Here is a 13,631-nt window from a genome sequence, read left to right as displayed (position 1 = left end):
GAACACCAATGTGGAGACTGTGACGCCCCATGACAATCTGACAAAAAAGTAATAACAATAACAACAACAGTTTCATTGCTAAGTCAAGTGTTTTATCACCAATGTGCCTCTTGGCATTTAACAATGGATATGGATTGACATATGTAAAGTTTAATTAAAGTTTTATGGTGGTGTATAGGCTAAATGTTGCATAAAAATGGGTTGGTTCTTGTGCATTCTATGGAATCAAATCCTGACGGCACCCCCTGGTAAACTTGATGAAGAGTATCTTGCTGTTGTCAGCGTTACTTGTCAGAGTTAGCCTAGCTGGCAGTCTCATGCCCATAGCATGGTAAGACATTAATTAATGTCTTTATGGCAAATTTAGGTGATGGTCCTCCTCTCAAGAAACAGACACTGGCAGCATCACCTCTGTACACATGCAACAAGTCAAAGAAAGGTATAGTGGCTTTTCTGTTTGTGATAAATAAACTGAATCAAGTTCTTGGAAATAGATTAAGCCTACAGTTTACACAATCTTAAACATTGTTATGTAACTATTGCATCTAATGAATCTGATTATTTCATTTTATTTTGAAGGAAGTAAAGGTAAAACAGAGACAGACCTCAAGACAAAAAGGGGGACCAGATCGTGTAAAGGTATTTATTTCTGACAATTTAGGTGGAGGACAACAAAGAATATACTGTAAAAAGGTATGTTTTTCTTTATTTATAAGCCTGGATTTTCCCCCCATGTAGTACGCAGACCGTTCATGAGAAAAATGTGGCAGGCTGAAGAAATTCACGCAGTTGAAAAACATATGATGAACTTCATAAAGACATGCCGTGTGCCTGGGAAATCTGATTGCGATACCTGCCTGAAATCTGAGCCTCTTCATTTAAAAGCTAGAGATTGGAAAGCTATTAAGTTTTATGTAAAAAATCGCATCGATGCTCTCAAGAAAAAGAAATGAGAATAAAAAACTACACTGTTAAATCTGTTATTTAGGAGAAAATAGAATTAATATAGAATTACAGTTCTAAACACAAGTGTGTTCATCTGATGTTTTGATTTTGTAAAGGAAAGTGAGCTTTTTGTATTTGTATTGAATGTATATTTTTTCAGTATTTTTACTCTGAGATCTCCAAGAGATCTGACCTCCAAAGGACATTTTGAGCAGCAACTGTAAGCTGTTAGGCACTGCCTAACAAAATAGTTTGATTTTGTGAAGCAACTGTGATTCAGCTTTTTAGTTTTGATTTTGTGAAGAAAGAAAAAAAGCTACCTGTATAGAGGTTCACTACCGTGCACATTCATTTACATTTTCAATTTCTAAAGATACCGGGATTAGGGCAGTTCCATTATCTACAGTATTCACAATACATTTGATTTGTATTTTCCTGAAGTGTGGCATTTTTTTGACCACTTTAAAAACTGCATTTTGTTTTGTGGCAGTTTGAATGTACACAGTCTACCTCATGCAAATCATTTATAAAAGTTCTTGAATTTGTTTGGACACCCTTTCAGAGCTCTTGAGATCGAGTAGGTACACTGCTACAGAGCCTGTTGTGTTCAAAATAACACTAACACACTGAAATCTGTTTTTATTGTTTTATCAGTGTGTATGAGACTATTGTGTTCACAGGAGCATTACGTCAAACAATTTGTAGGCACTGATTAGTTCCTGTTCCTCTAACTGAATAAAACAAGTGATGCTACTTGGTATATGTTATGTTGTGTTTTTTTTTTATCAGAGTTAATTTTCCTGACACTAACCTTATCTTAACCAAGACTACCCCAAATTATAGAATGACTTTGGTACCATGGAGCACATTTCCATGTAAATGTTAACCTGACTCTCGCCAGATGAATTTCGTTCCGCCTAGCTCCACTCATTCATCTGGGATCGATCCATTGGAGTAGTGCTTCAGAAGGCTGGGCCTTATTAAAAAATCCTTCCATAAGATTGGATAAGCCACTTGCCCGTCATCTATTGATGTGTTACTTCAACCACTCACATCGAAGCCAACCCGTGACGCTGAGAACAATTTCACAGTCGCTTCTACGCTACGCTATACATGAAACTCCCGCCCTGCGTCCTGATTGGCTCTACCATACAATCTGATGCTGAAATCACTCAACGGAAGCGATCCCAGATGGATGTGAGTGGAGCTAGGCGGAACGAAATTCATCTGGCGAGAGTCAGGTTAGTTAAATGTAGCCCTCCTACACAAAAGGACTTACAAAAAGAGGGAGGGGATGTAAGGCTAAATAATAAATACTAAATACTCACTAGTGGAATCAGAATGACTAGGAACGACAACTACAGTGCCAGGTGTACCAAACAATACTTACCAGACCAAACCTGACCAATGCGGTATCAAGTTTCAAATCTGGGCGATGACAGGTCTCCGGGTTGCTCGGACAGAGGTCAATGTTCAAATAGATGTTATCAAGATTGAAGTTGTTTAAAGTAGTGATTCGAAGTAAATGCATTGGCTTTCACCACCTTCACTGTCTTTTGTATTGGTCAAAGAAGAAGTGGGCTGGTTCTAACATCTTGCATAAGACTATCTGCTCACTCGATAGACTTATGTTTAAAAGTAAATATTAAGAAATTATTTTCTAAAAATATTTAAAATATTACAAAGTGATTCATGTCTTATCTAGGTGTAGATCAATTTCTAAAATGTTTTTGCAGTTCTTCTATCTGTTCTGATGTCATGCCTATTCACTGTTATTGAACAGGCTGACTAACCAGGGTTACATAAAGTTTAGTTAATGTTTGTGAAGTTCGACAAGCTTATTTTCATTTAGGGTAGGTGAATAGTTGATTTAGGATTACTGTTTACCTGGGGGTTGCAAATAATAACACTAATAACACTTCAGGTTTTCCTGAAGTGTGTTAATTGATGCCCCAGGAGTAAGGTTTAACCGGGGTGTGTGAATCGTTGACCCAGGAGTAAGGTTTACCTGGAGTGTGTGAATCGTTGACCCAGGAGTAAGGTTTACCTGGAGTGTGTGAATCGTTGACCCAGGAGTAAGGTTTACCTGGAGTGTGTGAATCGTTGACCCAGGAGTAAGGTTTACCTGGAGTGTGTGAATCGTTGACCCAGGAGTAAGGTTTACCTGGAGTGTGTGAATCGTTGACCCAGGAGTAAGGTTTACCTGGAGTGTGTGAATCGTTGACCCAGGAGTAAGGTTTACCTGGAGTGTGTGAATCGTTGACTCAGGAGTAAGGTTTACCTGGAGTGTGTGAATCATTGACCCAGGAGTAAGGTTCACTGGAGTGTGTGAATCGTTGACCCAGGAGTAAGGTTTAACTGGAGTGTGTGAATCGTTGACCCAGGAGTAAGGTTTAACCGGAGTGTGTGAATCGTTGACCCACGAGTAAGGTTTACCTGGAGTGTGTGAATCGTTGACCCAGGAGTAAGGTTTAACTGGAGTGTGTGAATCGTTGACCCAGGAGTAAGGTTTAACCGGAGTGTGTGAATCGTTGACCCACGAGTAAGGTTTTATCAGAGTGTGTGAATTGTTGACCCACGAGTAAGGTTTAACTGCAGTGTGTGAAGAAGGGGCCCCAAATCTACCAATGCCTTTAAAAGTCCCCAGATGTGACGATCAGGTCATGCTCAAAACTAAACTTTGTCATACTGGAAATTTGAAGTGACATTTGTGTTAAGAAAAATCAGTTGATCATGCATGATTTTTTTTGTGGCTCTAGGGCCTCAGGAAAGGGTGGCTCCCATAATGCATGTTCTGGACTGGCTACCCCAATAACGCACAAATGACAGTATGTGTGTGTGTGTGTGTGTGTATGTGTATGTGAAAAGATCTCTAACACTAGCTTGCTCTATTCTTTTTTTTATTCTATCGGTTATTTTTTTATTTTTATTTTTTTTTTTTTTTTTAAATCCCATGCTACGTGTACTGTGTTAACCTATCTGAGACTTGTTATAGCACTTATATATCATTGCTCTTTTTGTTGTTTTTGATTGCTTCCACTGTCCTCATCTGTAAGTCGCTTTGGATAAAAGCGTCTGCTAAATGAATAAATGTAAATGTAATGTATATGTAACTGTGCATATTAACATATCTGACAATCGCTTTGGCTCTGGGGGGTTCAAACCTCAGTGAGGTTTGCCTGTGGATAGCTCAGAATCTGAACCCTTCAGAGCGAAGCCTGCCACCAAATATAAAGTTCAGGACCTCTGCAATATTCTGACTCGAACAGAGTGGTCCTGGCTGAAATGTAATTGTTGTGGAAGTGCATAACTCACAGACTGACTTCATGCATTGCTATCACCCTCTACATTGCGAGTATATCACTCACATGTGCGACAAAATCTTCACTCTGACCTCGTCTATATATATATCAGTCTAGCGAGTAAACTGAAAATTTTTCTAGCAAATGGCGATTCAGTTGCCAAGTTGTCTGTAGAAGGTTGGCTATTATTAGCTGCTATAATTAGTTTTGTTTTTCATTCAATAAGTATTGTGAAGTCAATAAACAATTTCAAAACCGTTCCTAACTCATTTTGTCTGTAGCCAGAATATAATATACCCCCCCCCCCCCCCCCAAAAAAAAACAATTATCAACATTAATAGTCAATATATAAACAATATTGATTTTGATTTTGTCATATTGCAGCTTCACCCTCTGAGTTCCTGTTTATATACATATATATATATATATATATATATAGGATATTTGCATTATGTATTTTTTGTGTAATGTCACTGAGCTACATTAAACAGTATTTGTAAATAAACATAAATACCATGTCAGATGCAACTTTTGTTCCAGCTTGTTTTCCAGTGAATTTCTGAACCTGACACTGATATACAGTACAGACCAAAAGTTTGGACACACCTTCTCATTCAAAGAGTTTTCTTTATTTTCATGACTATGAAAATTGTAGATTCACACTGAAGGCATCAAAACTATTAATTAAAACATGTGGAATTATATATATGGAATTATATACATAACAAAAAAGTGTGAAACAACTGAAAATATGTCATATTCTAGGTTCTTCAAAGTAGCCACCTTTTGCTTTGATTACTGCTTTGCACACTCTTGGCATTCTCTTGATGAGCTTCAAGAGGTAGTCACCTGAAGTCTTCCAACAGCCTTGAAGGAGTTCCCCGAGAGATGCTTAGCACTTACCCTTTTGCCTTCTGTCTGCGGTCCAGCTCACCCCTAAACCATCTCGATTGGGTTCAGGTCCGGTGACTGTGGAGGCCAGGTCATCTGGCGCAGCACCCCATCACTCTCATTCTTGGTCAAATAGCCCTTGATGCCTTCAGTGTGACTCTACAATTTTCATAGTCATGAAAATAAAGAAATCTCTTTAAATGAGAAGGTGTGTCCAAACTTTTGGTCTGTACTGTATGTCACCTGTTGGAGATACAGCATAACTTCACAATGAATTTAGAAGGAGCAATAAGCAGGTATAGACAACAGGGTTCTTGAACTCTTTGTATTATTTAACACAATCAGAGAAGCCTGGGTCCCCTGAGTGCTATTTGGTGTGTTTTTAGAGAGATGAAGTAAGTTCGACCCTTGACTATAGTTATAGCAGCAGAAACATATAGGGCCCTTGGGATAAATCTAGCCAAGTAAACAGTTCAGTAACGAGGATTTAGTTATAGCTACTGTTTTTTTTTTTATTATATGGAAACCAAAAGACCATGATTATCCTCTTCTACACAGAGTTCACAGGCCAACTCATGATTAGGCTTGAAAATACTCTGACTTAATAACATAATAAATGTGTTATTTGAGGTACTTGAAGGATTAATATTGTCATATAGCCAAATAAATTGACACAATTATAAAACAGTAAAACATCTCCATTTCTTTGAAATGCATTATTTGTAGTCATCAAGTCAAGTCACCTTTATTTATATAGCACTGTGTCAAAGCAGTTTTAAAATTTTAAACAGAAAAATGGTTTTGAAATTGAAAGAGGACAATATTAAACACGTGATTAATTAATTCAATTAATGTCGGTTCATCATTGATTCAGTAATGTCATTGTCCAGCTCAGTTCAGTTCAAATATTATCTGTGCAATCATGTCAACAATATTGCCAGAAAACAAAACAAAAAAACAACGAGTACTACAGTACCATAGAAGCAAAAACCACAAAAAGGAAATTATCTCTATTGCTCCATGGGAGTAGCTCACAGACACAGGGGAATAAAAGACAGTATATTTAGAGCTCATGATATATGTTATAGTGTAATGACAGGTCAAAGCATAATAAAATTCACCTCTTATCTGACTGGCAGTTAATTTAATATTTTCAAGATATTTATTGCTACAGAAGCAATGATTTTGCTTCACACCACAGGGTTGTATTTACTCACTATGAACACAAATATGCATTTGATTTCAGGTTATCCTTACGTTGTTAAAAGCAAAATTTGATCAACAATAATTTATCCATTTCATCCACATAACCTGTTTAAACAGAACACGACGTGTGCAAAAAGGGGTTTAATTCTGTCAGGAGAAAGCAGGCTGGATTCAGATGCGGGTAAACTCAAGGCTTTATTCGAAACAGGAGAAGAGTCACGGTTCACAGGTTACACTCGCAGTGACAGGATGAGTAGCAGATGAGTCACGTTTCACAGGTTTCACTCGCAGTGACAGGATAAGTAGCAGATGAGTCACGTTTCACTCGCAGTGACAGGATGAGTAGCAGATGAGTCACGTTTCACAGAAGTACGTATAACCGCCGGACCGGAGGGATGAACAGCTGGAAGCTACTAGGAGCTCAAGGCTTGTAAGAACAAGGGCAGAGGAATCAACTAAACACACTGGAGCCTGAGGACAAGACACGACAAGGTGAGTACAAAGAGCTGCTAGATGATCGGAGCTATTGGTATGAATAACAACAGTCTGACAATAGACAGAGAAACACAGGGAATAATAAAGGGGAAAAAATTAGAAGGACATAGAGAACAGGTGGCGAGCAATTAAGGTTAACAACGGGGAAACAAGGGAGGCGGGGAAAACAAACAGGCAGACGTGGTGAGCTGTCAAACCATCCCAACACACACACACCCACACCAAAAAGACAGGTGATTAGCCCCGAGACCCGACAGTACCCCCCCTCCCAGGAGCGTCACCTGGCGCTCTAGGAAGGGGCCTACCTCGATGCCGCCGGAAGTCCTCAATCAACGAGCGGTCCAGAATGTCCCGGGACGGCACCCAACACCTCTCCTCTGGACCATACCCCTCCCAGTCCACAAGATACTGAAACCCCCTGCCGCGACGCCGCTCATCGAGTAATCTCTTAACCGTATAGGTAGGAGATCCATCCACAAGACGAGGGGGTGGGGGGGTGGGGCGACTGCAAGCAGGATTAAGGGGGGAAGAGAACACAGGCTTGACCCTGGAAACATGAAACACCGGGTGAACCCGACCAAGAGTAGGAGGGAGCTTGAGCCTGATCGCCACCGGACTAACCACCTTGGTGATGCGGAAAGGCCCAATGAATCTGGGTGCCAGCTTACGAGAAGGCGCCCGGAGAGGCAGATCCTTGGTAGAGAGCCAAACCCGTTGACCACACACATAGGTAGGAGGAGAGGACCGGCGACGATCAGCTGCAGCCTTGGTTCTGTCAGAGGTTTGGACCAAAATCCTCCTGACTCTCTCCCAGGTGCGACGGCAGCGCTGGACGAAAGCCAGGGCGGATGGAACCGCTGCGTCGGGTTCCTGTGATGGGAACAGAGGTGGATTATAACCAACAGCACACTCAAAAGGGGACATACCTGACGCGGCCGCAGGAAGGGTGTTATGGGCGTATTCTGCCCAGGAGAGCTGCTGACACCAGGAACTCGGATTGTTGGATGCTAGACAGCGGAGCATTCTTCCTAGATCCTGGTTGGCCCGCTCACACTGCCCATTGGTCTGAGGATGAAAACCAGATAACAGACTAGCAGAGGCCCCAATCTGTGTACAAAATTCCCTCCAGAACCGGGAGACGAACTGGGGACCCCTATCTGAAACAACATCCACCGGTAACCCGTGGAGACGGAAGACGTGATCCACCACCAGTTGGGCGGTCTCCCGGGCGGAGGGTAACTTGGGCAGGGGAATAAAATGAACCGCTTTGGAAAAGCGATCCACCACCGTGAGAACTACAGTGTTTCCCTTCGAAGGAGGAAGCCCAGAGACGAAATCAAGGGCAATGTGTGACCAAGGACGGGAAGGGATAGGGAGAGGATGCAGTAGACCATCAGGAGGGCGATTGACAGGCTTACTTTGGGCACATGTGGGGCAGGCCAACACAAACTGTCTAACATCCGCGGCCATAGTAGGCCACCAAAAACGCTGTCGGATGGCAGACAACGTTCTCCGAATACCTGGATGGCAGACTAACCTGGATGAGTGACCCCACTCAAGGACCTCAGAGCGAAGCGCAGCCGGCACCGGCAACCTGCCCGCCGGACACTCTCCCGGCACCTGCACCCCTCGACCGGCCTCCTCAACTCGCTGCTCGATACCCCACGAAAGGGCCCCGACCACCACCCCCTCAGGAAGGATGGCATCGGCCGCAAACTCCCCTCCCGGAGCACCGAACAGGCGAGAGAGGGCATCAGGCTTGGTGTTCTTTGATCCCGGCCGGTACGAGAGGGTGAAGTTGAATCTGGCAAAGAAGAGCGCCCAGCGGGCCTGACGCGAGCTCAGCCTCTTGGCCGAACGGACGTATTCAAGGTTCTTGTGATCCGTCCAGACCAAGAAGGGCTGCGCTGACCCCTCCAACCAATGACGCCACTCACCCAAGGCCAATCGTACCGCCAGCAGCTCTCTGTTGCCGATGTCATAGTTACGTTCTGCAGGGCTGAGACGATGAGAGAAGAATGCACAAGGATGAACCTTCCCATCATGGAGGGAACGCTGAGATAGAACTGCGCCAACCCCAACGTCCGAAGCATCAACCTCGACAATAAACTGGGCCTCCGGATCTGGAACCATCAGAACAGGTGCAGAGACAAAACGGGACTTTAAAATGTCAAAGGCTACCTGCGCCTCCCGGTTCCACCTGAAGGACACCTTAGTGGAGGTTAAGGCTGTCAGCGGTGCAGCGATCTGACCAAAATTCCGGATGTAACGCCGGTAGAAGTTGGCAAAACCCAGGAAACGCTGCAGAGCCTTCCGGGAGTCAGGGACCGGCCACTGGGCAACAGCTTCAATCTTAGCGGGATCAGGCTTGATCCCCTCCGTAGAAATAATATGGCCAAGGAACGTAACAGACTCAGCGTGGAATTCGCACTTCTCCACCTTGACAAACAACTGGTTCTCTAGTAACCGCTGGAGAACCCGTCTGACATGCTGGGTGTGTAATTGGAGAGAAGAAGAAAAAATCAAAATATCATCCAAATACACAAAGACAAATTGATTAATCATGTCACCCAACACGCTGTTGACGAGTCCCTGGAAAACGGCTGGAGCATTGGTCAGACCAAACGGAAGAACCAAGTACTCGTAGTGTCCCGAAGGGGTGTTAAATGCCGTCTTCCACTCATCCCCCTCCCGAATGCGCACCAAGTGGTAGGCGTTGCGCAGGTCTAACTTGGTGAAGACCCGAGCTCCCTGTAATAATTCAAAAGCAGAAGACATTAAAGGTAGGGGGTACCTGTTCTTGATAGTAATGTCATTCAAACCTCTGTAATCAATACAAGGCCGCAGGGAGCCGTCCTTCTTCTGAACAAAGAAAAACCCTGCACCAGCGGGAGAGGAGGAATGGCGGATGAGCCCAGCCTGAAGTGACTCACGTATGTACTTGTCCATGGCCTCTCTCTCAGGACCTGAAAGGGAATATAAACGACCCTTAGGCGGAGAAGAGCCCGGGAGGAGATCAATGGCACAGTCGTAAGGGCGATGCGGAGGTAGCGAGGTGGCCCGGGCCCTACTGAAGACCGCCCGAAGATCATGGTACTCCGCCGGAACACCAGTCAGGTCAGAGGGATCCTCCTGAGGAACACAAGACACAGAGACAGGACAAAAAGCAGCACCCAAACATGACACGTGACAAGACTGACTCCAGGCTAAAACAGAATTACTAACCCAATCAATGTGGGGATTGTGCTTGTGCAACCATGGGTGTCCCAGAATTAAAGGAGCCTTAGGGGAATCAATAATAAACAGTTCAATCCGCTCATGATGACTGCCAGCAATATGGAGGTCTATCTTAGGAGTGACGTGGGTGATGGTGGTAAGGGGACGGCCAGCTAATGACCATGCTGAAACGGGACTAACTAAAGGAACAAGTGGGATTCTCCAACGTTGAGCAGAGGCAGCGTCAAGGAAGTTCCCCTCAGCCCCTGAGTCCACAAGGGCGAGACCAGTGTGTAAACGACTCTGGAAGGAGAGTTGGAACGGCAGCTGAGTGCGTGCTGCAGGAGAGCTTGAGCTGAGAACCGTGCCCACCAGGACTCTCCTCCTCACTGGTGGGCCCTGGCTTTTAACGGACACTGAAGGGCGAAGTGGCCTCCCTTGCCGCAGTATAGACACGCCCCCGACGACAGACGCTCCTGCTTCTGCCGTGGTGTAAGCCGTAGACGACCCAACTGCATGGGCTCCTCCTCCGAGGGCTGTCGGCCGGCTGAACTGGCAGAGGAGGACTCTAGGTGGCGCCACGGGGCGGGTGTTTGCCGTCGTTGGCGGCGCCGGCTAAGACGACCCTCAATGCGGAGCGCGAGACTAATGAGCCTATCCAATTCCCGCGGGAGCTCTATGGCCGCGAGTTCATCCGAAATGGCGAAATCCAACCCCTCAAGAAAACGAGCGCGCAGCGCGCTCTCATTCCAGCCGCATGCCGCAGCTAAAGTCTGGAACTGGATAGCATAGTCAGTGACGGAGCTCCTCCCCTGAGACAGTCGTGATAACTGGGCCGCCGCCTCGTCACCCTGAGCAGAGCGATCAAACAATTTGGCCATCTCTAGACTGAAATCCGCGAAAGTGGCACAACAGGGAGCCCGCGATCTCCATACGGCGATTCCCCATTCGCGGGCACGGCCCGAGAGGAGTGTAAGGACATAAGCCACCTTGGTCTCTTCATTTGCGTAACGCCGGGGCTGCAGAGAAAACACCAGCGAGCATTGGGAGAGAAACGCTTGACAGGCGTTAGGATCGCCATCGTAGACCGGCGGATTGTTGGCATGGGGTTCGGACTCGTGTGACATACTGGTGTGAGGAACGGGCCCCCGGCTCGTTGCCTCTCGCTGAAGATCGTCCACCCGTGTGAGGAGTTCGGAGACTCGGGCACTGAGAACGTCCACATCCTGCACGGTGGTGTTGAGCTGGGTGGCATGCTGCCCTAACAACACTCCCTGTTGAACGAGAGCCGAGCGAAGCGGATCAGATCCCGCTGAATCCATAATCTGGTCAGACTGTTCTGTCAGGAGAAAGCAGGCTGGATTCAGATGCGGGTAAACTCAAGGCTTTATTCGAAACAGGAGAAGAGTCACGGTTCACAGGTTACACTCGCAGTGACAGGATGAGTAGCAGATGAGTCACGTTTCACAGGTTTCACTCGCAGTGACAGGATAAGTAGCAGATGAGTCACGTTTCACTCGCAGTGACAGGATGAGTAGCAGATGAGTCACGTTTCACAGAAGTACGTATAACCGCCGGACCGGAGGGATGAACAGCTGGAAGCTACTAGGAGCTCAAGGCTTGTAAGAACAAGGGCAGAGGAATCAACTAAACACACTGGAGCCTGAGGACAAGACACGACAAGGTGAGTACAAAGAGCTGCTAGATGATCGGAGCTATTGGTATGAATAACAACAGTCTGACAATAGACAGAGAAACACAGGGAATAATAAAGGGGAAAAAATTAGAAGGACATAGAGAACAGGTGGCGAGCAATTAAGGTTAACAACGGGGAAACAAGGGAGGCGGGGAAAACAAACAGGCAGACGTGGTGAGCTGTCAAACCATCCCAACACACACACACCCACACCAAAAAGACAGGTGATTAGCCCCGAGACCCGACAAATTCAGTATGAATGATATTCCTGCAGGGAATATTTCATTCACAGACTTCAGACTGATTGGTTTCTACAGCCTAAGAGAATGGAGGCCCTTTTTATTTATGCCTTTCTCATATATTTAATCAAATCTCTCTCAAGTCTCTGCATTCTCCTATGTATGTATTAATAGGTGTTATGGCAGTTTTAGACTTGATCTTGCCAATATTTTTTGTATCTAACATGCTTCTTAGCTTTTTATTCAATTGGAGTGGGATTTCTCTAACTGGTTGTTTGATACAAATGTTTGGCATTCATTTTGTTGGAGCATTTCAGTCTACTTTGCTTTTTTGGATGGCAATGGATCGTTACTTTGCAATATGCAAACCTCTTCATTATCATAAATACATGGAAATGACTAACTTTTCAAAGTTTGTTTTTCTGCCATTAATCAGAAATGGATTTCTGATGGTCACCATGGTCTCTTTAGCAGAAAAACTGTCATTTTGTGGAAATATAATTGATCACTGTTTTTAACTGGGAGTTAAAATAAAGCCAGACATTTGTGACCTGTGCTGGCAAAATGAGCCACAATGAGCATTTTAAAAATAAATTATAATAATTATTTTCACATTCCATGAAAATACCTTCAAAATGATGTAAATTGAGATCACGTAACCATTCGGCAGTAATGCATGCATAGTCCTTCACTCTGCTCACTTTGTCAGAAATTGTATTCTGTCAGCAAATTTTTAACCATACTTTACCTAGCCAACTATGAGTACCCCAGCAGTGCAGGAAGGTCGGGAAAAAAAAGCGATTGAACAATCGCCAATAAAGAAATAATTCAAAGATTCCACCTTCTTCAGAGAGGATCTGGACACTGCTATAGCTAACTTCATCAAGCTAGCACTCAAAGAGCAACAAAGTACACTTGATTTGGTTGTGGCTTCAACTGTAAGAGAAAGCAATAGACTATGTACTAGGGGTGGCACGGTTCAACTTTTTCACGGTTCGGTTTGTTTCATGGTTTTAGAGTCACGGTTTTCGGTACAGTTCGGTATGTGCTATGTTTATGGAAAAACTACTTTCTAAAAAAATAAGATGATTCTATCCAACTACAAGCACCAGCACAAATAAATACGACAGAGTAAAGATACAAAAAATAAACAGTGATTTTCATTTTTTTTTTTTTTTTTTTTTTTTTTTTAGGTACTGTATTTATTGCAAAACCATATTAAAGGTGCTTTGTTAGATTTAAACTGAACCGTGGTCCCAGCGCGAGCTGAACCGTGTGTGGTGAACCGAACGGTCGGTTTCTTTTCAGTGAACCGTGCCACCCCTACTCTGTACTGACCCCAGTGCTCCGTGATCTACATCTGAATATACAAATGAACATAAATTCCATAAAAGAGCTAAAAGCAGAAGTTGAAAAGCTAGCCAATGCAGCAAAACATACACGGGACCAGGTCGATTCCATTCAATAAGCTGCGCATGAGGATAGGAGGATGGATACAAATTTAAGAAATCAGCTGGAACAACTCACCGGAAAAATTACGGACATTGAAGATAGAAGCAGGAGGAATAATGTACCACTGGGCAGAGGGCTCCAATGCAGCTGGCTTTCTCAGAGCTTATCTTTCCAAGTGGATTCCTTCAC

At 44.3% G+C, this 13,631-nt stretch overlaps 1 pseudogene; it reads left to right on the top strand.

The window, feature by feature from the left end:
- Positions 1 to 12,006: 12,006 nt before the first annotated feature.
- Positions 12,007 to 12,508, top strand: LOC132122836 (olfactory receptor 4L1-like; annotated as a pseudogene).
- The last annotated feature ends 1,123 nt before the right edge of the window (positions 12,509 to 13,631 follow it).

Source organism: Carassius carassius, chromosome 41 (assembly GCF_963082965.1).
Source record: "Carassius carassius chromosome 41, fCarCar2.1, whole genome shotgun sequence".
Lineage (NCBI taxonomy): Eukaryota > Metazoa > Chordata > Actinopteri > Cypriniformes > Cyprinidae > Carassius > Carassius carassius.
The sequence above is the reverse complement of the archived record's forward strand: the minus strand, read 5'-3'. Positions and strand labels throughout refer to the sequence as shown.